General features: G+C 34.5%; 1 long non-coding RNA gene across 2 annotated transcripts; it reads right to left on the reverse strand.

The window, feature by feature from the left end:
- Positions 1-10,351: 10,351 nt before the first annotated feature.
- Positions 10,352-12,333, reverse strand: LOC145162263 (uncharacterized). Of its 2 annotated transcripts, none has more exons than XR_013738995.1 (7): positions 12,183-12,333; positions 11,835-11,921; positions 11,580-11,701; positions 11,379-11,495; positions 11,196-11,282; positions 10,687-10,755; positions 10,352-10,567 (listed from the first exon to the last, which is right to left on the reverse strand). It is a non-coding gene; the product is annotated as an uncharacterized LOC145162263 (long non-coding RNA). The 2 variants fall into 2 exon arrangements; XR_013738994.1 differs by having other exon boundaries at positions 10,687-10,744; positions 12,183-12,332.
- Positions 12,334-12,884: the final 551 nt, after the last annotated feature.

A 12,884-nucleotide genomic window follows, 5' to 3' on the forward strand; every position in this document is an offset into this window, starting at 1 on the left:
ATTTGTATTTAAATGATTTGTAGAATAATATATTGCAATTGTTATGACCAGAATGAAAAATAAATAGGTACAAAAGTTGTTACCAAACTTATATTAAAAATTTCAAGCCGTTTGAAAGGAAGTACAATAGATGGAATAAGCAGAAATATTAGCTAGTTGAGAAAACAATCATTTCCATATGCATTAAGCAAATCTTATGATCGAGTTATTATAGATGTTCACCCTTCATATACATTTTTGTTAAATAATTAGTATATTTATACAAATAAGAAAGATGTAATAAATATTTACAATTTATAATATTTACTCACAAGCTAAAGTACAATGTTACACGGATAACATAATGGAAGTACATTACTAATATGGGTAAAAAACAAAGTAAAAGTACATTGCTAATATTCATATATAAACATATAATACCAATGGCTAAGTAGTTTTCAAAATAAGAGAAACAATCCAAACGTTTCAAGATGTTACTAAGATAAACAACCAAAAATATGCAGCTACAACAGTCAACATAATTATGTTCAAATTATATTGTTTAAATCGGTTCCCATGCAAATAAACTACTTAGAGACATAACAGACCAGGAAAACATACTTATTGGATAACTAACAGCAAAAGTGTGAGCTTTTTAGGATATAATCATGAGAGATAAGTAAAAGTTGCAGTTGTCAATTATATTATCTAAATTGAACTTTCAAGTTATTCGGGTTATTGAATGAATCAAAGCACAATCAAATTTCACAAACCTCCAGCTCCAATAAAGACGAAATACTTTTAGCGGATAATACAAAACAGAAAGAGTAAAGTTAACAAAACCAGAATGATTCCATTCCCTGTTTATATTGCATAAATTAGTAACCCTTACCCTTGCATCAGAAACGAGGAAAAAAAATACAAAAAATGAGTTCTGTAACATACACGTTTTGAAATCGTGTTATGTAAATTAAAAAGTTAATAATATTATGAAATATTATGTGAAATTGAGTGTTGAGTTCTAACAGATAGTTTTTACTAGAAATAAGGTAAAACTATGTTTAGAATCACTCATAAATTATTGGAAGTATTATGAGATTTCAATTAAAAGTCAAATAGTGATATTTAGCGAAAATATAAAATTTGAAATAAGTAAAATTTTATTATTGAAAGTTGTAGATAATCTCGTTAGAAACATGTAGGCGAAAACCTCGTCGAAATCCGAGTTATAACAAAGAAGTTATGACCAATCAAAGATCCGCGATAAAACCGGCACGGTGCCGAATGACGTAAAAAGTGAGTTTTTGATAAACTACTTTTTGGCCTTAGTGATCTAAATGAAAGTCGTAGTATTCGTTAAACCGAGAATTTTGATAAAAAGAACGCCAAAATCTGACTTCGTATGAGGAAGTTATGATTTTTACAAGTTTCAGCTTAGCAGTTGACAACTAAAAACTCGAATTTAGATCGAGTGATTTTTAGCCAACACAACCTAAACGAGAATCGAAGGTCTCGTCATTAGCAGTACAACGGTAAAAAGTCTGACGAAAACGGACGTCGGATGAAGAAGTTACGAATTTTTAACGAATTTACCAGTCCCGGTCTGTTAAAAATAATAATATAAAAATAAAGTCAAAATTTTCCGACGAAGTCTAAACGAAAGTTGTAGAGCATAATTTTCTCTACGCGTGCATATAATTAACGTCAAAAACAGAGCCCGTATGAGAAAGTTATGGATTTTACAAGATTGGGCATATTTTTCGAGAAATTTCGCATGAATAGTGATTGCCACATCACCCTCGCTCGGAGCTGGCTACGTGTCCGAAGCTGCTACGTGGCATGTCCGAGAAGCGACACGTGTCGCATAGGTGTCCGAAGAAGCCACGTGATCTCGCATGTGCCCCACGTGATCCGACTCGCGTGTTGGCTCCTGATTCGACCGAGGCAGCCGACCCGATCCGAAGCCAGAAGCCGCGTCATCCGACCAATGCGAAGCGAGCACCTGTCCATCCGAGCCTCGCCCTGATGCCACTTGGTCCGAGCCTCGTAGCCACCTGCCCTCACCCCCTCGCTTCTGATCCGAGGCTCGCACCTATATAAGGGGTGCGAGACCTCCCGGTTAGATGTTTGAAATTTGGCATTTTTCACCCTTGTTCCATATTTTCTTACATTCCGACTTCCCCCGAAGCCCCGGTACTTATTCCAAAGCCCGAAACACGCCTCGAGATTCCCGAGAAGCCCGAAAAATTTATCTTTTCGGTTTCGAAGCTCTACCTTCGTAGAGCCCGGTTTTCAAGAAAACTCCTGGTTTTCAACGAAGAAAGTCATATTTAGAGCCGAAGTGCTGCCCGAATTACTATTTTGACCCCCGGTTATTTCTCGGTGAGTTTAATATATAGGAACAATTGTATGTTATGTGTTATATGTGCTATGTGTTTTTCAGTGTTATTATTCCGGGTTATTTTCCCGTGTTATTTTTATTTCTGCTATTTATGATAGCAAAGCTATACCTTTGACCATGTGATCAGTTTAAGAACTCAGATTCACGGTGGTACTGGTATGTAGCCTCTGGCCATGTAGAGCATGTCCCCCAGTAAGTTAATGACTCTATTCTATGACATTGGCATAAGGTTAGACAGGGCGTACGTAGCCTCTGGCCATGTAGAGCATGTCTCCATAAGAGAATGAATTCTATTCTATGGCATTGGCAGATGGTTAGACAGGGCGTAAAAACCTGTAATCTACCGAAATGTTTAAATCAGAAAGTGTATGTCTTCTGTGCCATTTGGGCCAAAGTGTTATTGATGATTATCAAGTATCGAAATTGTTATGTCTCGTTGATTGTATATCTTTGAATCAAATCATTGATTGATATGGAAAGTTGGTCACATCATTCACATATGCCTTTGTTGTTCCTTGTTCCTCTTTGCTTCTGCCATATTGAAGTATATATATGGCATAACGTTATATTGTATCTATTATTGAACTCACTAAGCGTCACCGCTTACCCTCTCAGTATTTAACAAATTTACAGGAGATAAGTAACCAGTGTAGTCATATACTGTTGAAAGGCTTAGAATAGGTTGTAATAGTACTTTTGTACTTCAGTTTATGTTTGTATAGAATTACAATATCCTGGGTAGTTATGTAAAATTTTAAAACATAGTCGGTTTGTATCCAATCTTTTGTAATCACTTTATCAATGTAAAATATTATTTTATAAATATGCATGTAGCATGTTTTGGAGTAACTATATTGTCAAATATGAAAGTTTGGGTCTTTCAGAAATGTGAAAGTATAGAAAGTGGTTCTTTCAATCATGGTATCAGAGCAGTGGTTTAAGTGAACTAAATGCCATGGATTGGTATTTAGACTTAAACTATTGGAAGTTCAATATGTGAACTGAATCATTGTAAATATATGGATACAAACCATAGGAAACACTTAAGTGGGGTATTGGGTAGTGATAAACCCTAGTATTCTAAGACAATAAGTTACTTCAAAAAATTTAGAGAATTAGTATACATGAACTAGGAATTTTGAGAATTTCTAGATTTAAACATGAATTGTTAAGTGAAGATGATATAATATGTATCTGGTATATTTTAGGTTGAATACCTCATGGGGTAAGCACTAGAATATTAAGAGGAGATATGCCTTATATACTATTAAGTGCTAAATGATAAGTAAATATAGCATGCTTTAGGTTTCATACCTATATTGCTAATATTTGAGAAAGTTTAAGGTCTGTTGCCGACCTTGGTTTAGAAAATTTTATGTTCAGAATTCTAAGAATTTTCGTAATAGAATTTACATGAAACTTTTCGAAGTAATAAAGATACTTATGATAGTTGATATTGATAAGTTTATTGATAAACGATCGAAGGATATCGTGAAATAATAAATATGAAGTGTAATCGTAAATAGTGTATTAATACCAACAGAGTGGTATTATGCATTTAAAATACGTAAGATAATATAATAACATCTTTGGAAGAAAGATGTGCATTTGAAATACATTTAGATGAGATAAATGTTTTGGCATAACCAATGAAGTTGTTCCACCGCTGTCCAGATTAAAGCAGTGATAGTTTATAGAGTCGGAAGAACCGAGGATGGTGATAAATACTTCAACAGTATTGAAATTAACGTAGTACAGGATTTAGAAGAATTAAATGAAAATCAAAGGAAAGGCTAATGAAGTTTTTAGACTTATTAGGCCAAGACTTTGTGATGAAGTATGTAGTTCGAGTAGTAACCCTATACAGGATACTCAGACTTAGTATTTAATAATACTAAGTGATGATTGACTTCTATCACATCCTTATGGAAGTTCCATTGTGTGTTAAGCTGACTTTAACATACAAAATTGGGATAGTGAAATAGGTTATTTGGTTGTGAAAAGGCTGAGTGGCTTACTTGTTAGAGCAAGGTAGAGTACTTAGTTGAAGAAGATATATACTCATATTATTTGAGAAGAGATGTTGTAGTTAGGAATGGTAGAGAACCAAGTTGAAGCTAGTAGAGCTTGCTGAGATGCAGCTATAATGCAGCCTTCTTAGGATAGACTCATATGAAGTAGACTTAAAAGATACAACCATGAGAAGAAGACTTACTCAGATACAGGAATGACGATGTCATGAAAGGATAATGAAACCAACAAATATGCATGATGGTTTGCATGAGTTAGAAGATGATGTAAGTAGTTGGAAGCTATTTGTCTTTGCACTGCTAGAGGAAATTTTGGGTGTAGTATGTCTTGTAGAGTAGATACTACCCGAGAAACAATTTATATGAAGAAATGGAAGTAAAATTTCTATCGACCTATGGAAAAGTATTAGGATATATTAAATCGAGCATATGCATGAGAAGAATCCTAGAAGGCAAGTATAGGTAATCCAATATATGTTTGATAGAAACGTGAAAACCCTAGTTGAGTCTAGGAGAAACTGTTGTATGTACTTGTTTGAATGCACTTAGGTGTGAAAATTTGCTTTGTGAAAACTTTTGAATGGTGACTTGGGAACTGCGAGACAATACTTGGGACGAGTATGAGTAGGTGTGAATAGTAGTAGAGGCCTATACTACTGGAAGCACAAGACTCACACTTGGATCATGCAAAGTCACAAGGTTACCAAGAAGCTAGTAAATGATTCCGTTTTATTCATGTGTGTCGTTAGCTTCGTTTCGGTAATGACTAAGAAGATAATTATCGTTCAAATCTTAATATCATAAAGAATCGAGTCCGATTAGTATAAATCCGCGAAAGGAGTTGATTGGTTCAGAGAACCATGTCTTATATAGTGACGAAACTTCAGTAGGAATACTGAAGAAGTAAATGGTCGAGGTAGCCGATAGAAATATAACGATCTTCATTAAAGGATTGAGCAATCATTAGCCAGAGATGTGACTGGCTATGTGGTGTTACTGGCCACAAGAAATGTTTCCGCCTACTCTTACTAGTCAAATGACGGGGAGTCAAGTTTCCGTTCAACAATCAAAGAGTGCTCCAACTAAAAAAGAGGAGGTGCAAAAAGCTAAAAGATGTATATGTCCGAAAGCACGAATTAGAGATACGTGGTGCTATTCTTTCTATTCCGAAGCATCCACATGTTGTTCAAACTCTTTTTGTTTTCTTTATTCCATCAGCTTGATTTATTCGATCTGATTCTAATACAAGCGTTTGGTTCGTTGTGCGTCTTGTGCGTTATAAAATCAAAGGTCATTAGAATAAGACCATACGAGTTGTTGTTATAACAAAAGTAAAGGCCTTATCTTGGGTTTAGTCTATAAACCAAGAAGGAGCAGGAGTCTGCAATGAGAATTGAGTTTTAACTCAAAGATTAGGATCGAAGGCCCAATAGAGAATGATGAGCGGGTGCAGGTTTGAGCACCGCTAGTAATTAAGAAGTTTGAAGAGTTTGACAATCGTTTGGCAAACCAAAAGTTAAAAATCGTACATTTTAGATTACCACAGAGGAAGTAAGTTAGGACTCGAATGTTGTGACTAGTAATTTTCTCGTAAACTTTAGATCTGCTCACATCTTATTTGATTATGATACCTCAGATTCTTTCGTGCCTTATAAATTCGCACATTCTTTTTAAATTGCTTGTTACGCAATTGTCCAATCATTTCATATAGAAAACATAGAAAATATATCATTAATTGCTGATAAAGTCTATAGAGATAGTGTTATAGGAATTGAAAGTTATAATCTTCCTGCTAACCTAATTCCTATCTTTGATATTATTCTCGACATGAATCGATTGTCAAAGAACTACGCAGAACTCTTGTGCTACGAAGAATGATATGAAGGATTTTATTTATATCTACGGTGAAAATAATAAATTTCTTTCTTAAAAACTCGTAAATTTATATCGAGGGGATATTCTACTTATCCGGCTTATACAGTTAATACCTTGAAAGAGGAGAAGAAAACTGTGAATGATAGCCTTTGGATAATTATCGACCGACTGATTAAGAGTGCATATTTTCTCGCCATACGTACAATGGTTCTAATGGAGAAATACGCACAAGTTTACTTAGACGAAATTGTGGCGAGAAATGGTGTGCCACTAAAGATTATTTCCGATCGTGATACTCACTTCACTTCTCACTCTTGGACAAGTATGAAAAGTGAATTGGGATCTCGAGTTGCCCCAACACAGCTTATCATCCCCAGACAGATGGATAGATGGAGAGAACAATCCAAACAGTAGAAGATATGCTTCGTGCATATGTCTTAGAGTTCGGTAGTAACTGTGAACACCATTATGTTGGCATAATGTAGGACATAAAATCCTTGGTGGTCCTGAAATGATTCAAGACACCAATGATAAGATTCAAATTATACTTAGGGAAAATAAGAATGAGATAAGAGCGACATATCCTCATTTGTCTAAATTGTTGTGATTTCGGGGACGAAATCCTCAAAAGGAGGAGGTATTTGTAACATACACGTTTTGAAATCGTGTTATGTAACTTAAAAAGTTAATAATATTATGAAATATTATGTGAAATTGAGTGTTGAGTTCTAACAGATAGTTTTTACTAGAAATAAGGTAAAACTATGTTTAGAATCACTCATAAATTATTGGAAGTCTTATGAGATTCCAATTAAAAGCCAAATAGTGAAATTTAGCGAAAATATAAAATTTGAAATAAGTAAAATTTTATTATTGAAAGTTTTAGATAATATCGTTAGAAACACGTAGGCGAAAACCTCGTTGAAATCCGAGTTATAACGAAGAAGTTATGATCAATCAAAGATCCGCGATAAAACCGGCACGCTGCCGAATGACGTAAGAAGTGAGTTTTTGATAAACTACTTTTTAGCCTTAGTGATCTAAATGAAAGTCTTAGTATTCGTTACACTGGAACGTTTGAAAAAAAGAACGCCAAAATCTAACTTCGTATGAGGAAGTTATGATTTTTACAAGTTTCAACTTAGCAGTAGACAGCTAAAAACTCGAATTTAGATTGAGTGATTTTTAGCCGACACAACCTAAACGAGAATCGAAGGTCTCGTCATTAGTAGTACAACGGTAAAAAGTCTGACGAAAACGGACGTCGGATGAAGAAGTTATGAATTTTTAACGGATTTACCAGCCCCGGTCTGTTAAAAATAATAATATAAAAATAAATTAAATATTTCCGACGAAGTCTAAACGAAAGTTGTAGAGCATAATTTTCTCTACGCTTGCATATAAAGAACGTCAAAAACGGAGCCCGTATGAGAAAGTTGTGGATTTTACAAGATTGGGGACATTTTTCGAGAAATTTCGCATGAATAGTGATTGCCACGTCACCCTCGCTCGGAGCTGGCCACGTGTCCGAAGCTGCTGCGTAGCATGTCCGAGAAGCGAAACATGTCGCACAGGTGTCCGAAGAATCCACGTGATCTCGCATGTGCCCAACGTGATCCGACCCGCGTGTTGGCTCCTGATTCGACCGAGGCAGCCGACCCGATCCGAAGCCAGAAGCCGCGTCATCCGACCAATGCGAAGCGAGCACCTGTCCGTCCGAGCCTCGCCCTGCTGCCACCTGGTCCGAGCCTCGCAGCCACTTGCCCTCACCCCCTCGCTTCGGATCCGAGGCTCGCACCTATATAAGGGGTGCGAGACCTCCCGGTTAGATGTTTGAAATTTGGCATTTTTCACCCTTGTTCCATATTTTCTTACATTCCGACTTCCCCCGAAGCCCCAGTACTTATTCCAAAGCCCGAAACACGCCCCGAGATTCCCGAGAAGCCCGAGAAATTTATTTTTTCGGTTTCGAAGCTCTACCTTCGCAGAGCCCGGTTTTCAAGAAAACTCCCGGTTTTCAACGAAGAAAGTCATATTTAGAGCCGAAGTGCTGCCCGAATTACTATTTTGACCCCCCAGTTATTTCTCGGTGAGTTTAATATATAGGAACAATTGTATGTTATGTGTTATATGTGCTATGTGCTTTTCAGTGTTATTATTCCGGGTTATTTTCCCGTGTTATTTTTATTTCTGCTATTTATGATAGCAAAGCTATACCTTTGACCATGTGATCAGTTTAAGAACTCAGATTCACGGTGGTACTGGTATGTAGCCTCTGGCCATGTAGAGCATGTCCCCCAGTAAGTGAATGACTCTATTCTATGGCATTGGCATAAGGTTAGACAGGGCGTACGTAGCCTCTGGCCATGTAGAGCATGTCTCCGTAAGAGAATAAATTATATTCTATGGCATTGGCAGATGGTTAGACAGGGCGTGAAAACCTGTAATCTACCGAAATGTTTAAATCAGAAAGTGTATGTCTTCTGTGCCATTTGGGCCAAAGTGTTATTGATGATTATCAAGTATGGAAATTGTTATGTCTCGTTGATTGTATATCTTTGAATCAAATCATTAATTGATATGGAAAGTTGGTCACATCATTCACATATGCATTTGTTGTTCCTTGTTCCTCTTTGCTTCTGCCATATTGAAGTATATATATGACATAACGTTATATTGTATCTATTATTGAACTCACTAAGCGTCACCGCTTACCCTCTCAATGTTTAACAAATTTGCAGGAGATAAGTAACCAGTGTAGTCATATACTGTTGAAAGGCTTAGAATAGTTTGTAATAGTACTTTTGTACTTCAGTTTATGTTTGTATAAAATTACAATATCCTGGGTAGTTATGTAAAATCTTAAAACATAGTCGGTTTGTATCCAATCTTTTGTAATCACTTTATCAATGTAAAATATTATTTTATAAATATGCATGTAGCATGTTTTGGAGTAACTATATTGTCAAATATGAAATTTTGGGTCTTTCAGAAATATGAAAGTCAAGAAAGAGGTCCTTTCAAGTTCCACTTTAAGCCACATTCCACATAAATCAATGTTCAAAGCTATTATGCCCGAAAAAATTAGATCTATCAAAAAAAATATATCTTCACCTAAACTCGTGTCTTAAATCTAACAAATATAGTTAGAAATCATGGAATGTAGATCCAATTTTCACAAATATAGACTCATATAACGAATAGATTTCAAATGTTAGTATTGGTTGGCAACATCAAGGAAGAAGATGATCACAAGGAAAAACACATGTTAGGTAAGGGCAATATGGGAAAGTAAAAAAAAACGTACATTCTTATAAACAACTTCTTAGACAGAAAAACATATATAGGGCCCAAATGCATTAATAATAATAATAATAATAATAATAATAATAATAATAATAATTGATTATTATAAAGTAGATTGGTATTTGTTGTATTTACCCGATACATGGCTTAAATGCATTAAATAATGTTGGAATTTCTATTTACCCTCTTACCTAACACACACAAAAGTTAAGTTTAAAAAAAAAACAAAATTTCATACAAAATAATATGCGATCTTATAAAGTAGGTTGCTATTTATCGCATTAAATATAATTATGTTGTTGAGCTGATATGGAAGATTTTGATTTTAGGCACATCTTAGGCAAGGGTATTATAGGAAATTCATTAATTAAAGAGCATGATTGACAATGGAAGGGTATTTTTGGCAAATTTGATTATGTGTGTAAAAGTATATTGGTATTTATCCCATTTGGCGGATTCATGCTTTAAATGCACTAAATAGCAATATATTTTATTGAATTAATCAAAATTGAAAGTAATTTTATTAGTGAAAACGATCATTTTTATCTTTATGGTCACTTTGGCCATTTTTGCTAATTACAAATTCTTAAATTTTGTTCATACATACTGAAGAACAACTTATTATATTAAGATACTTTTTAACAAATTACTTGTTTTAGTTTTCCAACAGTAGTGTTTTTTGGAACAGAAGTGTTTTTTTGAAAACTAAATATTTTGTAATTAACAAATTACTTTTTATAACAATAATAATTTGTTAATATTAAATAAAAGTAATTTGGAAAACAAATTACTTGTTTTATTTATTTATTTTAAATAGAAGTTGTTAAAATTCACACAAAATCATTTTTTACATTAAATAACAGAAGGACATGATCAAGCCCACCATTAAGCACTTCACTACCCTTAAAAACATAGAATCTCCATCTTATTTCTGGTTTCCTTGCATCTGGTGGCTCAGTAAACAACAACGTCACACCTACCCGAAAAAAGTGTCAATTAAACCATTATTTATCATATTAATTTAGTTTCTTGAAAATCTATTTCTATTATCTATAAGAAACAGAGAGGGAAGAAGTGAACAAAAGACTCACTCACCCTTGACTCGATTGGTGTCAGCAGCAAGCTTTCCAGACAACTCAAAAGAAGGTTATTGCTGCAACAAAGCTGCAATAGTTATCGATCACGAAATAGATAATGAGGATAAGCAGATAAACAAGGAATATGGAAGGGACAGAAAAGTCAAAAACATATATGGTGCTTTTTTTGTTCCCAAAAACTTCCCATATGTACACCATTCCAATAAAGAAAAGGAAGAAAAAAATTTGTGATCATCTGTGCAGGTCCTTATTATCTAAAACTGAAAGAAAATATGAACCACTACAAAGTGAAACTAACAACTAAAAATCAAAGGCATCTTCATCCCAAATATGTGTCCTATCACCAAGTATTATTGCATATTAATGTCAGTTTATCGACAAATTTCACAAAAAGATCCAAGAGAAGAATTATAAAGTGAAACAAATTTGTTAAAACCGATTTCATCACTATAAACCAAAAACTCTAGAAACAATATATGCAAGGATGGATAAGTAATAGCGTTCTACCTGATAGAATTTGATTGCCCTTATTCAAACTTCTTTTCATTCATTTTCTGTTGATCTTCATGTAGTTATGAAAACTGTTTTTTAAACCTAAAAGAAAACATAGATGAGATTTTGAAAGAAAACTAAATTCCAAGGTGTGCTTGATTGTAAAAAGAAAGGAATTGTCCTGAATCCGAAAAATACCATGTACTTTATGAGCACCCCATCAGTAACTGCCCCGTTAGCCAATCCAAGTATGTTTGTCAAAGTAGCAAACCCCAAACTTGCATTTTTAGGGCTAATCAACATTTCTCGATCAATCTGAAGACGCAACAGACAATGTTAATGGAATCAATTTAATTTCCATTCATTTTGCAACTAAAAAAAATACAAGGGAAAACATACAGATTACAGCACAACAACTTTGTGATATTTTCTAGATCATCGGTTCCACCATCACTGAAATCCTTTCAGAGACAATCACCATGAGGCACCACCATTTGTACTGGTTCTTTCTCCATTTCTATCTGCAAAAATGGAATCCAACAAATCAAAAGTATAAAAACCGAGTATAAAGAAGAGATTTAATCAATGTCCATCTAAATGGATGAAATAAGAAGTTGATTGAGCCAACTTTTGTGTAATCAGATGAAAAAATACCTTCTTTTTTCAGGTTAATTCTCGGTACATCCTGAAGTTCTTCGATCTGAAATAACTCCATCCCTTAATCTTATATTACGATTTAATCTAAAACAAAGGAAACAGAAAAATCAAGAATGGGTAAATTCACCTCAATCATGAATATGCATAAATTTCAATGGATCCATCTGAATCGAGATTTTACGTAAGACTATGTAAGCTTGATAATTAAAATAATGATGGAAAGGGAATGATATACAGACGAAATAAAAAATGATACATAGATTTTACGTCTCCGATTTAAGGAGAGATTGATGAAAATTGAGTATGAATAATTGATATTGAAGAACAGAGGAAAAAGTAACTTACGAAATTCATTTGGAAATACAACAGTTCCTAAATTAAAGACATTTGAGATGGTCAGGTCAATTAGAAATCGGCGAGATCTAAGGAGATCAACAATTGGGATCACAGGAATTCAAAACCATATTCAAAACCATATGCGTATTCAACAGCAGGGGCATAAACGGAAATTCACTTGCATAAAATAGGCAGGATAATTCGATCAGGGAGGGCTAATTAACTGCCACGTGGCGAAAATGCTTTTATTTATTAGATTAGGGGATGTTAAGTTTGGAGAATATGGGACCCTTTATAATTGTGGGCCCTAAGGCCCTACTTAGCAAAATATAAGGTTAAACTAACGCTCATGATAGTTTTGTGATGTTCATTTAAGGCATGTTCTTTGTAAAACTTCAGATGCTTGTATGGGAATTATAGAATTGCAAATTAAGAGGGAAATATGTTACTTGTATGGGAATGTCAATCATATTGTCTTTCTAGACATTCCATTAATGCTATCGGTAGTGTTTTTGTTTACTGTTTTTTAGTTATTCAACTGTAATTTCTTTATAAGAGTTTTATTGTCGGAAAAATGGTGGTGGCCGGAAACATGACGGTGGTTGGAAACCATCAATTCACGCATCAAAACTGTAAGCAACTAGTAACAGTTGTCATTCCGACAAGAGTCCCGCAGCACCGACGAACTACCATACCCCACCCAAAGACACA

The sequence above is a fragment of the Lactuca virosa genome, chromosome 3 (assembly GCF_052849685.1).
Source record: "Lactuca virosa cultivar CGN04683 chromosome 3, Lactuca_virosa_CGN04683_v6, whole genome shotgun sequence".
Taxonomy (NCBI): domain Eukaryota; kingdom Viridiplantae; phylum Streptophyta; class Magnoliopsida; order Asterales; family Asteraceae; genus Lactuca; species Lactuca virosa.